The sequence below is a fragment of the Ursus arctos genome, unplaced genomic scaffold (assembly GCF_023065955.2).
Source record: "Ursus arctos isolate Adak ecotype North America unplaced genomic scaffold, UrsArc2.0 scaffold_1, whole genome shotgun sequence".
NCBI lineage: Eukaryota > Metazoa > Chordata > Mammalia > Carnivora > Ursidae > Ursus > Ursus arctos.
The window spans coordinates 26,777,762-26,793,341 of record NW_026622763.1 but is presented as its reverse complement, the minus strand read 5'-3'; the positions used below and the strand labels follow the sequence as shown (position 1 = coordinate 26,793,341).

Genomic DNA, 15,580 nt, shown 5'->3' with positions numbered 1-15,580 from the left:
TCCCATCCTGATTACCATTTCTTCTCATAGAATAGGTTTCCATTGCCCAGAACCCTCTGACTTCCTCTATCACAACATTCAGATCAATTTAGATGTCACCTTTTCAGAAAGGGGTTCTCTGAAATAGATATACTTCCTAAGCGCAGCCATGATATCTTGATCCTACTTTATTATAAGAAATATTGGTCTGCACTGCAATTCTCTGTTGATTTCTCTGATCCCCCTACTGCACTATATTCACTCTGAAGCCAAGGACAATTGTCTCCTAATGTGTGGCTGCACAACCTACACCTAAGAGGCATTAAGTAAATAATAAATGGATGAACATTATCTGCCTTCTACATTTCAGTGAATACATTAAATGCTAATGTTTGATATGCCAAAGTATATTTAACTCACCCTGCACTGTAAAAAAAAAAAATATGGTAAATAAATTTATATTTGGATTTAGCCAGCTGGACTCAGTTTAGATGATCCCAATTTTGTTGGCAACATCCAAAGCACCATAGTCAAAGGCCAGCCGAACATAAGCCTTTTTCTCTCCGTCAGGCCTGATCAAGGTGTTAACCCTGGCCATGTCAGTGGCCTTCTTTACAACCATTTGACTTGGTGTTTGTTGGCTTTGATATGCACAGTGAACACAAGCGTGTTGTTGTCTTCTATTTTCTTCATGGCTGACTTGGTAGTCAAGGGGAACTTGATGATGGCATAGAGGTCAAGTTTGTTTCTCCTGGGGTTCTCTTCCAAGGATATTTGGGCTGCCTTTGGAGATGCAGTATCTTGGGCTGCTGGAAAGTAGGTGACATGAAGATCTTTCTTTTGTGACTGTGGATTTCTTTAAGTACCGTGTCCTTGACCTTCAAAGCCTTTGCTTTGGCTTTGGCTTTGGCTTTGGCTTTGGCTTTGGCTTTGGCTTTGGGAGGGACAGGGGATTCCTTCTTCACCTTCAGTTTCACCTTCATGAAAGGCAGCCATTGTAATAAAATTTGAAGGTTGCAAGACCATTGCATTCTTTTAGGTAATGTAAGTAGTTTATTTTGACATCTACTAAGACTACTTTTATTAGAATAGAGTAGGCAATCTATTACGAAGATTGAGAATCGCAGTCTGAGGTTATATTTTCCCATCACTCCACAAGTCCTAGACTTCAGACAATAGGATTAAATTTGGAGCCAGGAGTTAGGAAGCCTTGGAGTCAGGAAGCACCAAGAGTGGGTCTATATTTCCATACATATCTCTAGAATAGAATGTTCTTGATTATATTACAAAGCCACCATGCGTTCTGCAGGGATAATCTACTAGACCAACCAAGCATCTTACATTATGTATGGACATTTCTAACTGAGAGTTGATAATGTGAAAAACTGGATGAAAGTTTAAGATTTTCAAGAGTTAATACTTAGGTTAATGGTTCAAGTCTTTAGAGAACCTCGGTGATGCAAAGGTGCTCATTGCTTGTCAATCAACATTGCAGCCATTAATTTCACTAAAACACTATTAACAAGCAAACTGTGGGAGGACAAGTGGTAATAGTTATGTTACCAAGAATTTTATTTAAAAGTATTAGCTAATTAAAGATACAGTGACTTATGCAGAAATGGGTATTGTCACCACAAGTTTATTACTTACACGTTTCCCATTAATAAGTGCTGAGATTGCACAACAAGAATAAAAGATGTTGCAGTATGTATCTCCGTGCTATTGTAACATATTTGGCCATGATTATGAGTGTTTATAAAACATTCAAGAATTGTTCCATGTCTACTTACATTAATGAGAACACCTGTTAACTTTAGTGCTGTACAGACTTATTTGCATTAGATTCAGGTTTTGCATACTGTACATCACTTTTCGAAACAATTAGATGCTTATAGAGAAATATAGCTGAGTGAAAAACAGCAGCTTGAATGCCTTCCGGCTCAAGACAATTCAACTCCAGGTTTCAGGGAAAAACAGAAATCTGCTGAATTACAATGCTGACAGTTAGAAGAGAAGGTAGGTGTATTTTATATTTTTTTTACATTCAGAGAACAGAAGATACATATTAAAATCTGTGCTTTACTCTTCAAGTAAAATTACAACCAACTAAGACAGTTTCCAGACAACGATGCCAACCAGTAATAGATGACAGTGCCACTACAAAGTGGATTCTCCATAGTCTTGGGGACTTCTAACCCAATGATGATCTCTTTCTAGTCTCAGAAAGCTAGACGATTTCCACAGGTGAAAATGTACAGACCACTGCCCGCTTGGTATTGTTTACGACCGTTGACCACAGGGCCCTTTCCATGTGATGATAACACTGAAAGGAGTGAGGGAGCTGAGGATACTCCCACTCTCCACCCCCTGAGTCTGTCACTTCTGAGCTGCCAGTGACAGCATAACCCAAACCTACCCACTTAGAAAAGTACCATAATTCCCTCACGGAAGCCAGTGAGTCTGCCTTATTCATTATTCAGAAAAAACAGTCGTAACTTTTGTAGGTCTCACTCTATTGACACATCTGTCTGCCACTCCCCATAGGATGTTAAAGCTTCTGCGACTTAAATATTTTCAGTTATTGAAAAGGGAGCACTCACACAAATCTGTGGATTCACAGCCTCTATTATCATCATTATATTTAAGAGGTGCAATATTTACATCAAAATGACTCAGTTGGTGATACATTCTAAAGATAAATGTGTATTTATGATCTGAAGAAGTGTGATTTATAACTACTTTGTCAGACATAAACAGAGTGCCTCTGTGCTGTTCTAGTAAATGCAGATTAGCCAGGGCACAGATGAACTCTCTTCATAGGATTAATTCTACCTTGACCTAGGAAATGAGGAAACAGAATTCCCCCTGGAGAATGTGTAGATCACAAGAACGAATGGTATCTATTCCTTCTCCACTGTCTCACTATGTAGTCTGGGAAGAATAACAAATATTAGGTGAGGATTTGGGGATCAACTAGTGATTTTTTTTTTAAGATTTATTTATTTGAGAGAGAGCAGTAGGGAGAGGGAGAGAAAGTCTTAAGCTGACTCTGCACTGAGCGTGGCGCCCCACACGGGGCTCAATCTTACGACCCTGAGATCATGACCTGAGTTCAAACCAAGAGTTGGGTGCTTAACCAACTGCACCACCCAGGCGCCCCTCAACTAGTGAATTTTTGTTGTCTGGAATCCAAACCTGTGTAATTCAAAAAGTTAATACTATAGTAAAACCTCACTTTTAGATTCTGAAAATTTTGAAATTGTATTTAACCAAGTACTTGACAACCTAGTTTTTGCCCTCCATAAAATAGCATCAGTATTCACGAAGGATAATACATTAAGCATATGTGTAATTAGGAAGTTCACAAATGAGGAGAAATTTCTCTTTTCTCATGAATTCTAGGCTTAAGTAAAGGGAAAATTTTGAAATTTTTTTTCAAAAATATGCAAAAATGATAATTCTGTCTATTGGAGAAAATCCCTAACTATTTATTCAAAAGGGTTATCTTTAAACAAACATGAAAAAAGTATCTGGCATTTTAAACACTATAGTGTAGTGGTATATTATATATAATACAATGGTATATAAAATATAATTTAATGGTACTTAAAAAACCACTTGTGATTATATGGTAGACAATGACATCTGTCAGTTGAGCAACAGGAAACATATTGAATAATGGAGACATTTGACATTTGGAATGACATACACATTACTCCATACTAAATATGTGCAAAAACACTTAATACTCTCTATTTTCCCACCAGCCAAAATGATATTTGTGTTAAAAATAGAACCATTTAAAAATGTTGGACTTAAAAAAATATTGGTTGCATTATCAGTGACTATATAGGGGGATTACATAATTTATTGCCTAAACTGATAATTTTGAAAGCAAAAGAGGTATTATTAATAGTTACACCAGGACAATAGGTCTATTTTGTATACATTGGGACATATGGATCAATATTTATCACACACAACAGGAGGCAGCAATCCAACAGCCACTGTTCTTTAGGGGCCTAGTCAACACCTACTAATGTCAAATTGTAGGAACTGTGAAGTATTCCAAAATAAGTTAGCAGTGACCTTTGCTCTTAAGAAGCTTATAATCTGCTGTGACAATTAACACCAACATGGGAAAACAATGAGAAACAATAATTATGATTCAACACGGGGCCTATGTACTCATTTTTAAAGAACAAACCACAGTTTCTCTCAGGGTAAACTGGAGTCTTCAGGGAAGAAGTCTGGAGAAAGTTCTTACAAGGATAGATGAGACTTAGTAGAAGAAAGGAGGGGACAGGGAAGGTGACAGGAGCAGTTTGTGCAATCGCTGAGAGGCAGGAAAGAACATAGCATCTCTAGAGGACATTCAAATGCTGTTCCTAAGTCCTCTTTGTGGGTTCTTTTCCCTTCACTCATCCTTAGATGGAGATGTCCATCAACATTCTCTCCTAAGCTTTGATCCTTCTCACTTAAGGACATTGAGTGACACTGAGTGACATTACCAACTCCATTTTGTTTGAATCTGAGTTATAAACTGATAAATCCTTAATTTGTACCTCTAGTTCAGACATCCTTACCTGTTCAGTATCTATTTGGTATCTATTTCAGGGTAAGCTGCCATTATCCCTGGTCTGATCGCTCTACTGCTAGTTTGTGTTTTTACAAGCCATTCTCTACATCCTCTTATTAGTGAATTCTTGATTTCATCCTTGGAGATCTTTATAAGTAGATTCTCATGCTCACTGGGACCTAAAGATCAGACCCTAGGAGTAGGGCCCCAGAATCTGTTTACAGAGTTCCACATGCAATTTGAAAGTTACTTTCTGCTCTAGACTTCAGGTAGATGATCTCCAAACCCATACCTGTCACATGTCATTTAAAAGTCACTGATTGGATTCCTATTATCCTAAGATACACCTAAATTCTTTAATATACACCACCAAGTGCTTCACAACTTCTCTCTCTGTCTCCAACCTTTTCTCTTTGAGTCCTCTACTTACTAACTACATAACTTTGAACAAGTTATTTAGAATCATTGTGTCTCAATATTCTCACGACTAACCTGATGAAAATAATAATACCATATAGGACCATTGTGAAGACCATATGAGATATAATCCAGAAAAAGAATTTAGCATAGTACCTGGTACATAGTTAGTACTTTAAAATACTATGGTTATTGTTATTTGATGCTTTGGGTTCCCCGGATTTTTACAAACTTACTGTCTTCCTCCAGGAAACTAGCCAAATATCACCTACTCAGGAAACGCTTTTCTAACCTCAGTAGGTCAAAAAAAAAAGCATCCCTCTGGTCGTCCATACCTACTCCATCATGGTGTTCATCCCACGATCAAACTTATCAAATTTCTCTTCTGATGTTTGCTACACTTTAAACTCCCTGGCGACAAAGACCATGTGTTCCCAGCACTTAGCAGATCATCTGGAATACCACGGGCCCTCAAGAAAGGGTTATAGAGTGAATGGAAGCTCAGTTGACATAGGTTAATACTGTAAAGTTGTGATATTCAGATAACAGAAGACCTGTAAATTTAGAAAGTGTATGAGCAACAAACCGAGGTCCTCAGAGGGGAGGAGGGTGGGGCAATGGGATAGACCGGTGATGGGTAGCAAGGAGGGCACGTATTGCATAGTGCACTGGGTGTTATACGCAACTAATGAGTCATCAAGCTTTACATCGGAAACCGGGGATGTACTGTATGGTGACTAACATAATACAATAAAAAAACATTAAAAAAAAAAAACAACACCAACAAAAAATAAAGAAGGTAAAAAAAAAAAAGTGTTTGATTTGTTCTGTTAAGCAAGAGTAAAGCAATGCTAGATCCCGGAGCAGATCTATCAGTAGAGTGAGCATAGGCTCGGAGAAGCAGAGGCATTCTCTTAAAGCTAGATCTGTATTGCAACTTCCCTAGTCATCGGCATGACTCTTTCTTCCCAGGCTGTGCCAGGCCAGCTCTTCTGAAAAGATGATACACCACTTCTGTCTGATGTAGAGCAACTCTTCCATTGTCTCCTGGGCTTTCTGGTTCTCAGCCTTTTTGCCCTTCTTTTTACATAGTTCAAGCTGCTTGCTTCCTTGCCTTTGGTTTAGATGCTACCTTGTGAGGTGTTTGCTATTTGAATTCAGATCTTTATCTCACCTCACGGTAACTTGACATGATCTCAAGTCCTGATAAATAAAAATGCACCCTGTCCTCACTCGCTGAGGCTCCGTTCTGTAAGTGTATCCTTATCCTGTTTCTTGGCTTCTGATTCCCTAGTCTGGTGGCTTACACAGTACACCAGACCCTCTCAGCTGGCAGGAGTCCTTTTGCCAGTATCCCTTTTAGGAACTGGGTCTCTTCTGAGCATCTCTCTGATTCTCTCTCCCTGCCCCCCTTCTTTAACTCCACCTTCCATCTGCCTCATCCACCTAAATTACTAGACACGTAACCAAACAATAATCCATACTTGCATTCAAGGCAGATGGTCATATGAGTATCTGAAAATGAGCCATTTCAGTGTATTCATTGATTATCAAATTGGCCTGTGAAATATTCTTGTTATTTCAGGTTGGAACTCACACTCTAACTCTAACAGCCTGGGCTGTTTTCTGTCGTCTCGGTTTTTGTTTCTGTATTCTGCCCAGCAGATACCCTTCCTTTCCATAGTATCAGTGTGACTTTTCCTTAGCGCTTGTCTCAACTATAGTTATTCGCCTGTTTCATCAAGGTGGTTCTATTGACATTAACTGGATTTTTCCTGACCCCAAGAAATAATCGTAATCCCTAAATAAATGATGTCTAAAGTTCATCAACACAGTGAGTTGCTCCCCTAATTTTTGAGGCTCACTATGCACCATTGCATGGTTTGTCATTCTCTAGGAACATGAGGAGCAGGGCGTTAAACAGAGTATTTTCCCATCATTACAACCAGTATCTGGCTTGTAATTTGCTACTGTTGATGAATGGTTCATGGCATTGGATTCATATTTTCCTGAATTACATCCATCAAGTTTTCTAAAAATGTTTGAGTTTTAATTAGATTAAGTTTATATGTAGCTTGTGAATTTACCTGAAAGCAGATGAGGGAGATATTAAAAGAATTTACTTCAAAGTATAAGACACTGCCCAGGAGGTATAGTCTCATGATGGCTTTCAAACTTTTTTGGCCAAGATCCTTGCTAAGAAATATATTTTACATTGTCAATTAATACCACTTCCCTGATTGTCTCACCCTCTCTTTCTCAGATATACAAATTCTGTCTATCTATCTATCTACCTATCCATTCATCTAATATTCTATATATATAATATTCAATACATATACTATGAGTGTGTGTATGTGTGTATATATGTATGTATCGTATACTGAAACAAAACTTGGGACCTAATACTTCTCCTCACAATAGGTATATGAAATACTGTATGCATTTCTATTCTAGTCTATTCTTCCTTTAATTGATTTCTAAAAAAAATACTGGTCCCAACCAACTAAATTGGTTTCTTCACCCACTAAAGGGCCTTGAATGTAATTTGAAAAACACTGGCCTAGGGAGTAATGAAAGATGAAATAATCTTCAAGCTCTGCTCTTTGACTTTCTCTCTCTCCATCTCTCTCTCTCTCTCCTCCCTGGTTTATAAGATGCTTTAAAATGTCTCTACATATAATTTAACAGTTGAATATTTAAACCTATGGAAAGACTCCAGAATATTTGTCACGTTTTTAGCAATTAGGCCTGAGTGATCTGTAATCCTGTGTAGGGGATTCTGCTCTGATAAGTTATTTCCTGCCTTTTCAACGTAGAATTAGGATGTGGTTCTTTGGAATTTGGCTTAGACCCTGGCTTTTCTAAATATACCTTAAAGCAAGAGTTTCTTTATAAAAGAAGAAACAAAGACTTGGGGGTAATGTGCTATTTGGAATATATTTGAGATACCTCACCATAATCCGAAGAGGGAAAAACCAAAAAAGTTAAAAGCCTGGCAAACTATCACAGGCAGAGAGGGCAGCTATTTGTTTTTAAGTCCTATGTATTGAAACAATGAGTGCGCTCCATGCTGCATCCTGCAGCACCACGATACAAAGTCTGGGAGTAGTTATTAGCATGTGTCTGTGTGATGGCAGAGGGAAAGCTAAACATTTTAATAGTGCTATGGCCTCTCCTTCTCAAGTTCCCATTAATGCAAATACAGCACATGTGGTTTAATTCCCAAGAGCCTTGTAGGACACAAATCACAGATGTGGAATAAACATTATCGGAGAATATGACTCCAATGTCTTCTCCTTGCCATCAACAGATGCCCTTATGCTCCCATGATGTCAGACAGATACTTGATATGCTATCTTGAAGAAAATCTTTGAAAGTCAGGGTTCTCAAAGGGCTCATGATGGCACGATTTGAAAGTAGGCTCCAAAGACTTCTTGGTAAATTATGGCAGAGGCTTGGACTACATCAAGGCTTTCAGAGAACACTCACTTCTATGATAACTAAATATAGCAAAATTTACTCATCCTTTATGCATCAAAATTACCAGAGATGTATGTATGTTCTATGTAGAATACAGTGTTCTTATAATGTATCCCAGACAATATGATGGCAGAAGACTGACAAAATGGAGCTGATATATTTCAGATATTCAATAAATTTTCCCCCAGCTATCCTGAATCTTCCACGCCGTCTTACAGATGACTACAGCTCATAGTGATTGCTACTCTGAGATCACACTCTTTTCCTTCTCCATTTTCCATCGTCTCCCCATGACATTCTCTCCCAAAATTCTAAGGCTTAAAAATGGAGTAAATTGAGTCTCTGCTATATAGCTCATTATCATGACTATATTCTAAAACTGCCACTACATCTGAAAAACTTGGGTAATTTCCTTATATATTGATGAACTGCATTACCCATAGGTGAGACTTCAGCATCCATGTGCTGACCTGACCTTAAAACTTATATTGACAATATTGTCAATTGTCATGTAGTGTGATTCCAGGAGCATTAAGAAGCCTCTTTGGATGACAAACTAATTCCCTAAATCTGCTGTATCAGGACTGGAAATTTAATGATTAGGTTATTCCTTCAAATGAAGCCTTTTAAACAGTTAAATAGAGGGATAATCTTTTTGTATGGTTATTTGTTCATATATTGGCATGATATGTACATTGGAAAATGTATTAAAACAAATTATTTCTAATAAATACAGTTTATGAAAATATTAAAAATAAGTCAAATTAGAAATACGTAGAATGAAAATTAAAACCTACCTCTAATCACACTACTCAAAGACAACCCTTTTAATATTTAATGTACTTCTTTCTAGACTTTTGTATGCAGATGATAAACACATTTTATATTATACTAGCCAGATATAGGCCAAATTAAATATACAATATTATGTCTTGTTTTTATTTTTAAATAAAATTTTTTGTTTAAATTTATGATTTTTTTTTCTTAGAAGAGATTCTTAGAATTACCACATCACAAATACACTTTTGGAAGGCTACAGAAATGCATTCTTAATTACTTTTCAAAGATTGTTCTCAGCTGTACTACCTCACTAAAATTTAGGAATGAGACCATTTCAAATCATATTTTATCCTAGGTAATATAATATTGTATGTATAATTAGCATTTTTTTTCCTTAGAATTTCTTGCTTGTGTTCTTTTACATTTTTCAATTACAGGATTTTTTAAATTTACTTAAAGAGTACTAAGTTTATTAAAACTTGGTCATAATTACTATAAATATTCTCCCCAATTTATTTTGAAAATCACTTCTAATGAAATTATTTATATATAAAAGTATTATTTTTAATTTTTACATTGTAAAATTTAGAATTGTTCTTTTGTGATTTTTTCAATTAATATTTTAATTCTTAGAATTCCTAACCATCCAGATATCAGATCTTGACTCATATTTTTTTCACTATTTGTTTTGATTTTTTAAACATATGTATACTTAATTCTTCTCAAATATGTTTAGTTTTTTGAGTACACAAGAATCAACGTTTTTAAATTTTTTTCCAAATAATGTATTATAGTAGCAGTATTCATTAATTAATCTTTTCTCTCCCTGTAGTTTTGTGATTCTCCTGTTATCATAAAGATGCTATGGTCTTTTTGGGGCTCTCTATATGTGATTTCTCTCTTGGCTTACACTATTTCAACTTTTAATTATTCTTATTTTAGATTTTCCCTGTACCTCATGGGGCATGTTTCCACTGTTATTCCTTTTATGAGTTTTTAAAACTCTTTATAACTCTAGAACTTTTTATTAAAAGATTTTATTTATTTAACAGAGAGAAAGAGAGAGCATAAGCAAGGGGGAGGGTCAGAGGAAGAGGGAGAAGTAGACTCCCTGCTGAGCAGGCAGCCCCACATAGGGCTCCATTCCAGTATCCCAGGACCCAAGGATAATAACCTGAGCCCTAGGCAGACGCTGAACTTACTGAGCCACCGAGGTGCCCAACTCTAAACCTTTTAAATAAACTTTAATTTTTTTATTCTCTTCTCCACACTATCCCATTGGGATTTTGATAGTATTGTATATCAATTTGGAAAAGATGAAAAATTTGCAAATAGTAAGACTTCCTCTTCAGAAACCAAGTATGTCTCTCTATTTTAAGGTTTTACTTATATCTCTTAGTATATTTTTATAGTTTTACTCATATAGACACATGTAGTCTTCGGTATTACAAACAGAAGAATGGAGAGAAACTTGAGGTAATATGTACTTTTGAGAAAAAGGAAAACTATAACTCCAAAGAGAGAAAATGCTCAGAAGAAGTAGATGGGGAACATTTTTTTGTGCTGCAGCATTTAGCATGAGGCCAACAATCTCTCTACTGATGACCCCAAGGAGCCCCAAACCACTCATCCCCTGTCCTATTCATTGTCTGGCCCCTGGTAAGCATCCCCCATAGGACACAGTCCATGTAAATAAGTCCAAGCTAACTAGTGGAACAACCTAATCCAGTGCCATGTTGATTTTCTGGTAATAAATAATAGAATTATTAATACTCAAATTGTACCATTTCTACTGCTCTGAGTTTCTTGTTCTTAATCAAGGTAGATAAAACTCCTCTCCATCAGCAGCTGCAAAAACATTCTAATTTTGGACCAAAGTCTCTATCTCTCTCCAAAAATCTATTTCCCAAGTTACTGTAAACTCTTCATACACAACCTTTTTAACCGCCATGTAGTATTTCATCATTTGGATATATCTTATCCCATTTTCAAATTTGGGGAGTATGGTTTTAATTTCTTTTGTATCTTGATACTATCTAACAAAATAGGAGACTATGACTTCAAGTACAAATGCAGAATGTAAAAGAGACAGTAGAGCTCGAGCCAGTATAGCTCAAGTTCAAATACGTGGGGTCTATAGATGACACTTTGTGGTCAGATTTGCGCCTGCCTGTCACAAACTCATGTCCTATCCAAAAAAGAAAAAAAGACCTCAGATTTCAAGCAAATGGGAGAAATCACAAATTTGGGCAATGGTGGCAGCTTGATGGCACACAGAGAACAAAATGAAGCAAAATAAATGGACAAAACAACAACAACAAAAACAGGCAGGTTTAACTGAACAACAGAGGACAGAGAACAACAGGGCACAGGCCAGACCAACCACAATAGAGACCAGCAATGATTCTCCCCAGAGTGTAAACTCTGTACAGGCCATGATTTTTGCTTCTGTATTCACTACAGTGTCCCCAGGACCTTGAATAAAGTTGGCACAGAGTAGAAGCACTTAATAAGTATTAAATGAAAATATGCTGAGATGCCCTTCAACAGATGACTGGATTAAGAAGATGTGGTCCATGTATACAATGGAATATTACTCAGCCATCAGAAAGAACGATTACACAACATTTGCAGCAACATGGACGGGACTGGAGGAGATTATGCTAAGTGAAATAAGTCAAGCAAAGAAAGACAATTATCATATGGTTTCACTCATTTATGGAGCATAAGAAATAGGAAGATCGGTAGGAGAAGGAAGGGAAGAATGAAGAGGGAGTAAACAGAAGGGAGAATGAACCATGAGAGACTGTGGACTCTGGAAACAAACTGAGGGCTTCAGAGGGGGGTGGGGGATTGGGATAGGCTGGTGATGGGTATTAAGGAGGGCACATATTGCATGGTGCACTGGGTGTTATACGCAAGTAATGAATCATGGAAAATTTCATCAAAAACTGGGGATGTACTGTATGGTGACTAATATAACAAAATAAAAATTATAAAAAAAAAGAAAAGAAAATACGAAAGACAAGGAAAGTAGGAATATTTTCTTATTCATCATGAGGCTAAGTAAGTGCCTCATTTCACTTAGATGCCATTTTGCAAAAGATGAGTTGGCAGGGCAGATTCCTGAAGAAGCTACATCTACAAAGATTGAGATAAATGCATAAGCAAGTGTTAAGTACTTTCATTTTTGTTGTTTCCTTTCACTCCACCCCCCAAAGAAATGGGGGATCCAGAGCAAAATGAATTAAGTTATTGAGTGTAATGATGTTCTTTTTAAAAATATTTGCTTTATGGGAAGTGACCCCCTTACAATCATCTCCCTTCTGTTACCTCAGTAGCTGTAGGCAATTAACCATCTCTCATGAATACTCCCTTTTCCCGGCTTTTTCCTAATTCCGTAACTCCTTCTCAGTCTTCTTTGCTATCCCCCTAAACAACATTTTCTTAACTTAAAAGTTTATTTTATTGCAGTGTAACTACTGATATTCGTTTAAATTGCTCACATAAATCCGGTCCATCCAGAAGGGAAATGTGAAGTGTTTCTAGCAATGCAGTCACGATTGGCATGTCCCACCCAAAGGTCCTCCATTGGAGTTTACAGAAAATGTAAACGTAGGTAAACCACAAACTAGCTATTCTTATTCTCTGGGCTATAAGAGATTTTCAAAATCAGTTTGGTTTTTAAAAACCCATTAAATGTTGATCATGGCTAGGAAGACCAGTGAGCTGATTTCTGAAAACAAAGTTAGGCTATTACTGGACATAATTTATCCTAAATGATTACTGCCATCAGGAAGACCTTGAGGTAGGGGCTCTTCATGAGTAATATAAGTGCCACTTGTGTAAAAATGACTGTGTGTCCTCAGAGCAGTAGCGTGCTAGAGACTTCCCCACTGCTTCTTCCTTACCCATGGTACTCAGACCCAAGAGCTGGGAGAAAAATGCTTCCTTTGGGTCCAAATCCTTCTTTCTTTCTTTCTTTCTTTCTTTCTTTCTTTCTTTCTTTCTTTCTTTCTTTCTTTCTTTCTTTCTTTCTTTCTTTCTTTTTAAGATTTTATATATTTATTTGACAGAGAGAGATAGCCAGCAAGAAAGGGAACACAAGCAGGGGGAGCAGGAGAGGAAGAAGCAGGCTTCCAGTGGAGGAGCCTGATGTGGGGCTCGATCCTAGACCGCCGGGATTACACCCTGAGCCGGAGGCAGACGCTTAACGAGTGAGCCACACAGGCACCCCCTTCTTTCACTCTGACCACTTCCTAGGTGCCCTCAATCACTGACATTTTTTTTTAACATGGTACCAGCAGATAAACAGTGATTACCACATTAGCAAACCATTCTTTCTAACCTCTGCTTAGTTTTCCCAGAATACCATTCCTTATATACCTTAATTTGTTTACTACGTACCTATAGATATTTAATCCATTTGCTCTCTATTACAAAAACCAGTGCTACAACGAACACTTTGGACACATAACTATTTACACAAGTGCAAGTGTGTGATAGATTCTTAAAAGTGGAAGAGCAGGATCAAAGATTATAGACAATTTTTAATAAATTCTTCCAGATTCTATTCCAAAACTGCAATTACACTAATAACGGTCTTTCAAAACTGGACATTATGGATCTTTCAAATATTTGTCAAACTGTTGAGTGGAAATGGTGTCCCACTGAAGGCTGCTATTCTATGACTCTTAGTTGGTAAACATTTTTTCACATAAGCCCATTAGAAATTTTAATAAATTTTTATTTTACAATTTCTTTCAATTTTTTTTCTCAGGTTGGCATGTTTCTTGTCATGTTTCTCCTTCTTTTAATCATTTGGAGGTGTTCTCTCTGTATCTGTCCTTGCAACTATATTGTTTTCACCCGTCATTTTTCTTTCCTTTATTCATAGTGTCTTTAGTCATATAGAGGATTTTAATTTTATATGTTTATATATGTCAGGAGTTTTGTGTTCTTCTAAAAGTTTTTATTTCTATTGCTGGCATATTTTTGTTTTAAGCAGGTATTGAATTTTATCAAGAGGTGTTTTTTTTTTAACATTGAATAAGACGGTCATTTGGTTTTTGTCCTTTAGCGAATTATAGTAAGAATGAACAAAAACAGATTTTCTCGTGTTGGAGATATTTAACTCTTGGGATTAGTATTTCATTTGGTTAATAAGATTTGGTTGCTAATGTAATATTTAGAAATTTTAGCATCTTATTCATCATTATGATTTGCTTGCAGTTAGTTTTCTTTTGGAGCTATCCCTGTTTGATTTTGTTTTCAGGTACACCAGCCTCATAAAATAAATTGGGAAACTTTCCATCTTTCTATGAGAAAGTGTTTATGTAATATGGGGATTGCCTGGTATTTGAGTTTGGTGAAATGTATCTATAAAAAGTGTTTGTTCCTGATGCTTTTCCAGGTATAGATAATTTATCACTTTAAAAAATTCTTCTACGATAAATTTCTATTCAGTGTTTCTATTTCTTGAATAAAATTTGAGATTTAAATTTGGCTAAAAAATAATCCATTTCATCTAGGTTTTCTGAGTTACTTAACCAACTTCTATGCAAATTTATTAAAAAGTCATCATTTCTTTTATATAGTCATTTTCTTATTTCTAACATAATGTCTTTTCTCTCTTCTTGGTTATAATCGCCATTTTTATAAATTTACTGTTGTTTCTTTTTAAGAGCACAGCTTTTAATTTTATTGATAAAATTTGCTTCATTTGTGGTTAACTCCATCATCATTTTTTGCTTTTATCTTTATAAGATTCTTAATTACATTTTATTTGAGGTTATTTTGATTCTTTATAACTTTAAGCTTTTAAATTTTTGTTAAATTATTTACTTATTTTTTTTAATTTCTAAATAAATGTATGAAGTTGATAAATACTTCTTTAAAAGCTACTTGTATTCCACCATTATTTTTGTCCTTAAACAAAAGATTCAGGCAATGGCTGACTGGCTTCAGATCAACCTCCCGCAGAGAAACACACACACACACTCACACTCACAACATACACATAATACTTCTCTTTGAAGAAACTGAATAACCAATAAGGCACAAAAAATGTATGAACCAAGATTGTGAAGAGAATGGAAGCCAGGAGAAGGGAGCTCAGAATTTGGTCTCTCTTCCTTTCAGAAATCCTTCATGTAAAAGCTATGGATGGTAGGCTGAGAAGTTCATTAGAGCTTGTAGTGGTCTCACAGGGCTTGAGAAACAAAATTGGAGTTCAGGATCTACCAAGATGGAGAGATCCTGTGGATTTCAGTTGGAACCCTGAAGTATTGTGCCCCAAGCACATTAAATGAGCCAGAAATACCCCAGCCCTTACAAAAGCAG

At 36.3% G+C, this 15,580-nt stretch overlaps 1 protein-coding gene and 1 pseudogene across 1 annotated transcript in view; both read right to left on the bottom strand.

The window, feature by feature from the left end:
* Positions 1 to 15,580, bottom strand: part of ARHGAP15 (Rho GTPase activating protein 15) — a 596,409-nt gene that overhangs the window by 307,584 nt on the left and 273,245 nt on the right. The window lies entirely within an intron of this gene.
* Positions 467 to 2,528, bottom strand: LOC113263352 (60S ribosomal protein L23a-like; annotated as a pseudogene).